The sequence below is a fragment of the Saccostrea echinata genome, unplaced genomic scaffold, assembly GCF_033153115.1.
Source record: "Saccostrea echinata isolate AGI-Se365-2 ecotype Australia unplaced genomic scaffold, CSIRO_AGI_Sech_v1 ptg000036l, whole genome shotgun sequence".
Lineage (NCBI taxonomy): Eukaryota > Metazoa > Mollusca > Bivalvia > Ostreida > Ostreidae > Saccostrea > Saccostrea echinata.
In genome coordinates this window covers 3,645,551-3,654,729 of record NW_026889785.1, presented here as the reverse complement: position 1 = coordinate 3,654,729, position 9,179 = coordinate 3,645,551, and positions in this window count along the sequence as shown.

Sequence of the window (9,179 nt, the reverse complement as noted above, 5' to 3'; positions counted from 1 at the left end):
GAAATATTTCAATATTGAACTTCACCTTTGCTGTAAAGAAATTATATATTTGTAGATGCATGAAATTTTTTTAAACGAAATCTGTATATTTGTCAAGGAAATTTTTGTGCAAAAACTTCCCAGAATTCCTTTGATATATTACCAGCATTCAATGCAATAGTGGCAAATATAACTGGCTTGCAGTTATTGTGAAGATTTAGCTCTGCTTATAATTGCATCTACTCTGCAATGCTTTTTGTTTAAAAAATGTGTTAGGTTCATTTAGACTCAGTTACGGAAATACAACTTAGTTACACACAACATCATAACATCACATTCTAGACTGCATGTGTCTCATGTAAGATGCAGATCAAATATTACTGTTATATTAGTTTAAGCTGTGTAAAGCTTTTTGATGGTATGTGTACAACTGTGTTGGCCCCAATGGTCACATCATAAAACATTAATTCCATACTAAAGTCAGCTTAATTCAGACTTTTACAGACTATAATTATGTAAAAAAAAAATCAAGCAGAAGTCTCTGAGAAGGCTGTAAATTGATTGATATAGCTCTATACTAGTTTGGATTTGAATTCATCAATGGAGTTTGAACTTAAAATATTTCTGTTTTGAATTTTAAAATTTGTCTAATAATAGTAATGCTACAGTAAACAACAGACCCAAGGGCCACACCACTCACCTGAGTCACTTTGGCCCTATTGTTCGGAAGTGATTTGAAAAAAAAAATGTCTATACTCTCAGAGGATACTTCCACATTAATATTGTTTGCTGTTCTTCAGAAAAGTTTTAGAAAATTTCCCTTACTTTATTCCTATTATAGCTCCACCTTATCTCTGGGGACCAAGATCTGAACAATGTAGAATCAACACTACTTCAGTAAACTTTCACTCAAGTTTCATCTTTTCTGGTCCAGCGGTTCTTGAGAAGATCTTAAAACATTTTCTTTCCCCTTTTATTTCAATTTAAAACTTGGATTCCCTTACCCTAACCACATGGACCATAATCTGAAAAATTAAAAATCTACACTGCCAAAGGAAGCTTCCATATAAGTTTTACCTTTTCAGGTCCACTAGTTCCTGAGAAGGTTAATTTTTAATGATTGTTTCAGTAGTTTCCTACTCCTGATGACCATGATCTGAACAATTTACAATGTACCTTAGAAAGCTTTCGCATAAATTATAGCTTTTCACACAGTGGTTCTTGAGAAGATTTTTTAATGACATCACACAATTTCTGCCTTTTCTTGATTATCTTCTCTCAGAAGGGGGCTTGACCTATCATTTTAATAATTTTGAATACTCTTTATCTAGAAATATTTTGTGTCAATTTTGGTTAAAACTGGCCTGGTGGTTCTTGAGAAGTTGAGTTGAGTTGGGCATACCGGTATGCTGGACAATGTGTGATAAGTAAAGCTCACTTCAGCTTTCAACTCAGGTGAGCTAAAAAGCCATCTGTAACTTTTGTACATATTTGGGTCATTTGTTTGGCTTTCCAATAAAATAAATGTTTTTTGACAATCAGTTTTAAATTATAATTTGCAAAAAACAAAGCAGACTCATAAGGTAGAGATTATATACAATTATAGCCTTTTGATGTGGTCAATGCCTAGTAGATATATATAGACCTTAGGGAATGCATATTGACTGAGCATGAAGTGCGAGGTTGATATGCTTTTTCTAAGGTCTACATGTAAATATCTAGGGATTGTACTGAATCAAAAGGATGTACTTGTTTTATTTTTTTTCAGTTTATTAGAAATGTCCTAAATCCAATACCATGTTTCTAATGCTCAATACTTTCTACATGTAATATAAGGCATTGTTATGTCACTCACATTATGATATCACAGTTAAGATTAGCAGCTGCAGTATCTGTTTTTAGAATTTCAGTTTATAAAGACTATTGTGACTTCAGCACTATTATTGGTTTACAGAAGAATGTTTCTAATTTTAGAAACAGCAGGTCTATAAATTTTTTTAGAAGCTTAAAATAGAAACTTCCAGTTTTTAACACTTTTTATACTTGATCATGTGATTCGGATCTAGTTTGAGCCAATTAGATAGCTGGAAATAATAATAAACCACATTTGGGAAAGTTGAAGACAATGGTATATAGATTATTAAAAGATAGTTAATTAGTTAATATTATGATAATAAATGTACATTTGTATTACACATTTGCTCACTTTTTTCCACCAATTCATTAAAAGATCCAGCAAGGATGGCTTTTTTGGTTCTTTGATCTTTGGTCCAAACTTTAAACCACTTGGACCCACTACCTCCCGGTTGATCCATTCTACTCTGCAAAAGTATGATGTGTATTAATATCTAATAAAACATGCTTGCGGTTGATATCAAATTTTCAATTGAAATCCCTGCACTCACTATTTTTTTCAACAACTTTAACAATATTCATGATAAGGTCCTAAACGTCAAGGACCTTGGGGAACAGTTTGCACACCGATTTGATAGATCAACTGTTGGTCGAGACCCTGTCAACAACTGTAACAGTTTTGTTATACCCATATAATAAAAACTTTATACAGTATTTTATAAGGATTTTTAAAGAAAAAATTGAAGCATTGGAGCAAAGAAAATATAAATTGTGTGTGTGTTTTTTTTTTTACTAATTTTTCATATAATTTTGATTGGTTATCAATATCATACGAAAACTTTTTAAAAAATTTTATGATGTACACATTTCTGCATGTATCTTTTTCTAGAGCTGCACAGTAGGATTTTTGGTGGATTTCAATCACTCATTAGACATTAAAAATTTTAAAGTGTATTAGATTACTATGCATTAACTGTCCAGTGGAACCTGTTTTATTTGCTAGTTATAACGCAAGGCAGCGTGCTCGCAAAAAATATTATTCTTGTTTATATTAGTATTCCTAAAGACCATATAGAGAAGTAACCACAATTCATGAAAGTTTTTTCTCCTTAATAATGTCTATCTCTTGAAAATAAGGTGTCGCAAAAATTTAGTGATCTACAGTAATTTTAATTTATACTGGTAACATTATAATAGTGCAGTACTTATTTCTTTTCGGTAGCAAAAACAAAAACAAAAACAAAAAAACACAAAATACCAATTTTTCACTCGAACTATTCATCAAATTTTTTCATTAACTTAACAATGAACTAACATTTAAGTAGAAAATTATTTTCCAAGCTTGCTCCATTTTAAATTTTAAAACAGGAATTCCTACTTACAAACCATGGTATTGGAATGCATGATAACTGTTATCATGGTTATGAAATACAATGTTTATTTTGCATTTCAACATGTTATTGAAATATTCTATTTGAAAATTAAACAAAGCTAACAACATGAACAACTAGGCTTCACAATATGAAATTATGAATTTCATTATCATTATATTTCTTTTTTATTTATACCAAGGAAACACCAGAATACAAAGAGATGAATATAAATCATGCATGAAGTAAAACTGTCATACAATATACAGTGAAAACGAAAGCAGTTCAAACACTTCTTGCATATTTCCTGTACATTTGTTAATCGTTTAAGATTCATGACTTTTTACTACTGCAGATTGTGTTGTTGCGTATTGTGTAGATGAAGCCGTTTCAACATTAAGTTATCATTTAAACACGAGTTCTTACTGATTCGTATTAAATAAGGAAGCAACAAAAGATTTGTCCTAACTTGCCTGTTTAACTGTTTTCAAAAGTAGCATACGTTCTCAACTCCTCTGATGCGAAGTTTGCGGATTCCCGATCCCGATTGATTTGTTTCTATTACACGGTCAAAGACATATATATAAATAACATTAGCATGCTTCTGCCAGGAGAGAGAGAGAGAGAGAGAGAGAGAGAGAGAGAGAGAGAGAGAGAAAACAAAAAAAAAAACAAACAAAAAACAAAAACAAAACAAAACAAAAAACAAGTAAAATATTCTGAAAATAAGTTTCATAGTTTTAATTAGTGTATATGTTTCGTTATCTGAGTGGGTCGAACTGTTATTTTCAACATCGACAAGGTAACGATTTAAAAAAAAAAAACAAAACGTGTGTGTGTTAACAGCTAAACCGCTTTTTTTATCTGCGTTTTCTAAAATTGAAACATTTCAGAGCCATGGTACACATAGGAAGGGACATCGCCCATCCGATTTTAACATGTTTAAAATTTTTAAATAAAAAATTCACACATAAAATTTGGATTAAGATTATGCACCCATCCCCATAAGGTTTGCTCTCATTTTGAAAAAAAAAGACTTTGTACACGTTAAATTCACATGATATATATATATAAATTTATCTGACTACGAATACAATAAATTAAACTAGAGCCGAGCTCGTTGCAATGCAACGAATAGGTCTTCCGTCTGAGCTCCGGACAGGACATAGTGACCTTGAGTCAAGGTCATGCAACATTTTAAGGTTATAAACAATCCTGTAAGGGGCATCAACTTTCAATGTTTCAACAGTAGAAAGACAGTTAAGGAATGTAAAATTCCCCCGTCAGTGAACTTGAACTTGTCCAAATAACCTTGCGTCAAGCCATGACACATTCTGCAGCTTGTTAAGAGCAAACACCATCTGTATGTCACCGACATAAAAAAAATCACAGTCACGTATTCTTTCAGATTGTGATTCATCCAAAACATCATATTCTAAGTGACCTCGAATTTAAGTCAAGGCCATTACACACTCTGGATGATATATTTATCAACTTTTCAGTGAAATGCAAATGCATGCAATTTTTTCTATTACAAAATTATGGACCTTTTTGTTTGTTTGTTTGTATGTTGTTTAACGTCAGCTTCGAGAATTTTTCAATCATATGGAGACGCCACCATTTGCCGATGGAGGTCTCCAAATTTGACCTATACTCGGCACTCATGGCCATTGAGCAGTGAGGGATCTTTTTCGTGTCAGCACCTACTGCCAGACAGGACCTCAGTTTGTACGGTCTCATCCAAAGGATCGGTCTCTGCATCCCACAGTGGGATTCGAACCTGCGACGTAAGGATCAACTCCTTAATCCACGACTCTAGAGCAGACACTCTTACCACTGCGCCACGTGGGCGACTAGACCTTTTTGAATTTTACCCTTATTATATCAGTGACCTTGATCTTGCCTAAATGACCTATGTTAAGGTCAAAAACAACCTTTGAACAAATTATGAGCTTCCAGTGATACTCAATGACAAAGATATACCTAAAAAAGAATATTGCATTTTTCTGTCAGTGACCTTGAACTTGCCAGAAAGACCTTGGATCAAGGTCAAAACACATTCTTGGATCATAAGCAATCTCTGTATCAAGTAAAAGCTTCCAGTGATTTTATATAACAAAGTTATAGCATGAGGAAAAAAATAATATTTATCTGCCAGTGACCTTGAACTTGCCGAAAAAACCTTTGTTCAAAGTCAGGACAAACCCATCTAAAGCAATCTGAGAAAAAGTTTCCTGCGTTCCTCCCACCCCTTATAAATTTATAATCCAGGCACGAGTTTTGCCACTTCTTCTGCCAATCTAGTACTATGTTATCTCAAACCGGTGGATCATAAGCAATCTTTGTTCCTAGTATGAGCTTCCAAAATTATAGCACATACAGTAATCTTACACTTTTCTGTCAGTGACCTTGAACTTACAGGAATGACCTTGGATGAAGGTCGTGTCAAACCATTTAATTTTGTCATAAGCAATTCCTGTATCAAGTATGATACTTGCTATTTTTTTCCAGTGACCTTGAACTTGCCGGAATGATATTGGATCAAAACCATGACACACCCTCGGATCATTAGTAATCTTTGTACCAAGTTGACCTTCCAGTATATTCATAACAAAGTTATAATATCCTTGGCAAACTATCACGTACAGACGGACAGCTAGGCAGATGAACAGTGTGATTCCAGAAGACTCAAAACACCTCCACCCCAAACCCACACACTTCGTTTGGGGGGATATATAAATTCCTATGTTAAATTATGAACACTCTTTCCGGCCCAAACCTTCTCCCTGGAATCAATATTTGAAAAAAAAATGAATGTATGCTATGTTGGAAATTTTCTCATTCTAGTCCAGGGGTTCTTGAGAATACTATTTTCAAATGACCCCATGCGCGGATCTAGAGGGGCTTGGGGGCAGTTAAATGTATATACTAAGTCAAGTAAAAGTGACCATGCCCCTCCCCCCCCCCCCCCTAGAAAACGCGGACCCTTCCTCGAAAACGCGGATCTGTGTTAAAATGGTATGAAAAGTCTTAGGTATGAAGCTTTAAAAGTCAGCGACCCCCCCCCCCCCCCCCCATACACACACACAAACACACACACGAAATTGGTTTTTCACGTTTGGGAAAAGAGTTTCTTTTTTTGGCTCGTCAAGAAATTTCTAGGTTGAAATTTTTTTTGGGGGGGGGGATCCCCCCCCCGTGGAAAAAAATTCCTTGATCCGCGCCTGGACCCCATCTAACTTTTACTACATGTATCCGTTAAAAGAGGATTTGACCCTTCATTTGAATGAAACTTTACCAAAAATATTCTGTGTTAATTTTCGTTGTTATGGTCCTGTGGTTCTTGATAAAAATGAGAAAAATTTACAAGTAGCTTTAGAACAACAACGACAATAACGCTCATATACACCAAGAAAGCAAACAAAGATGAAGAATTATGAACAGAAAAGCTTCCTTGGATCTTTGGCTTGGAAGGTGAGATACTTATTAAAAATTGAAATTATTTTGTCATTTTTTTTTTTTTACAATCGACGGGCCTGCATTTCAAAGAGAGAGAGAGAGAGAGAATTTCTAGCTAGGTCTTTGAATAACAGTGACATCGGTTCAGAAAACAAGGTCCCTAGGAATGTACATGTATATAAAATAGGCAGTGCCTAATCTCTCTCGGAATTCATCACCTGCTTCTGTAAAGCTCCATCCTCACTTGTACTGACATGTACCTGGTAAAACCAACCGACTGCGAAAGGAAAACTTTCTATTTATTTCGAGGATGGGGGTATACGTATAGTGATGAGAGGAAATTTATTCACCTATACGTTCATTAAATATGAAAGATTGCTTCTGAGTATTTGTACACGATCGAACGACTTTCGTGTTAATTTATAAAAGTTGGATTATGTAAGCAAAGAACTAAACTAACATTTGTTGTAGATGAATAAAATAATTAATTAGCCGTTTATAAGTTTTTTTAACATCTGTAAGAACCACTTTTTAAAAAAAAAAAACCAAATAATCGTCCTATTATGGGCGCCCATGATATATTAGACAAGGTGTTTAATTAAAACATAATTCAGATATCGACATCCAGGAGAACAACACATTCTTTTTCAGTGGCGGATACAGGAGTCTTGAAAAGGGGGCCTGACCAGTTTTGGGTCGGGGTAGGGGCCCAAACCCACATAAAAAAATTGATTTATTAGATCTTGTGTATATTTTGGATACAAAAGAGGGCAGGACCCCTGAACCTCCTCTAAATCTGCCAGCGTTTTTTTTTTTTTTTTTTTTTCATTATCTATCAAACGCGTTGACAAAGTCAAAAAGACGGTTTTAGTTTTTAGGGCATTTTTACAGTGATATGAGAAAAGTCTGATAATTGCTGTTAATTTTAAGAAATAAAGTTCGTCATTTTTCAACCTCGTTCGGTATAATATAATTTACTGATAATTTTTTCCGTTAAGGAGGAACACATGGACGAAGGATAAAAAAGCGGTATTCTGCATGTACATGTACACATCATTGCTATAATTGTGTACTCGGGATTAAACCCCAAATCCTTCGTTACATTGTATTTGGGTATAATTTTCACATGTTCTCAGGTGGATAATCATTTATTTTTATCTGTCTAAAGACAATAATTTCAGTTAATAGAGAAATGTTTTTATTTCGTCGTTTTCCCCCATCCTTTTGGTTTACACAAAAGCGTGTGTTCATGTACCGCTGTTTCTACACGCTATCGATGTGATCAGGGAGAACATGATATCATCCAGCAATTTATTTCTTATGAAAACACTTAATGAAAACATATTAGGTGAAAATATATATACCCGTTAGTATCTTAGTACCTGAATATCGACCTGTTTAATTGCAGTGTCACCAACCGTAACGATCGCTGGCCAGGACTTGAATATAATTTATTACCGTTATTAAAACAACTCATCAGCTGAGCAGACCTATGATTTAAACAGTAAAATAGGGAAATTCCAGAGTTCGAAGTGTATTTATTTTGGGCGCTCTTCCACATAAACAAATAAAACCGCATTTACGCGTACTCACATGCATGTACCAGTAATTCGTGTCATGGGTAAATTCAGTTTATTAGATGAAATAAAACAAATGCATAAGATTAATCTTCCTAAACAACACGTTTTTAAAACAAGAGGCCCATGGGCCACATCGCTCACCTGAGCATTGTGGCTATGAAAAAGCAAAAAGAGGAATATGGGCCTTAATGGTCACTTGAGTATTATGTAACCAATTTTAATATTTTTTAAAGTTCAAGAGTAAAACATTCATGGTAAATTACCCAGTTATTCAGCATTTAGGCATCTGCAAAATCCATCATGTCCTCAGGGTTTTTTTTTTTTTTTGTGAATACAAGAGGACCATTATAATCTCATTTGTCTAAAACCTGTCACAAAAACTGTAGGATATATTGTGTGAATAATAAAAGGGTTTCCATGTTTGACAGAAACATTTATATGTTCTAAAGTTGCATTTACCATGATTTTCACATGAACAGAGAGGTATCCTAGTTACTACATGTAACATAATTATTTGATGACAAATACCAAATCAATGATGGCTTCATTAATTACCGGGTAGAACATTGCAGTACAACTTTTATGAAATGGAGATCAAGTCATCTTTCAAATCTTGAAATATATTTTACATATATTCATTTTCAATTCAAGCATTTCTTTTCTGCTCCAAACATGTTTTCATCAATATATTTCTATCAAGATGTAACCGTTCACAGCTAGATCTACCACCCTGCTTCTAAGATCTTGACCCCAGACCCGTATTACCTTAGACTTTAGGACCCACATAACATTGACCTTTTTATTTTACACCCAAAAGAAAGGATGTCTGTAAAACACATATGCCCCCCCCCCCCAAAAAAAAAATATTAATTGCAATTTTATCCACGTTCAAAGTACATACTGTCAAAAATGGCTGGATTGACCAAAAACAAATATT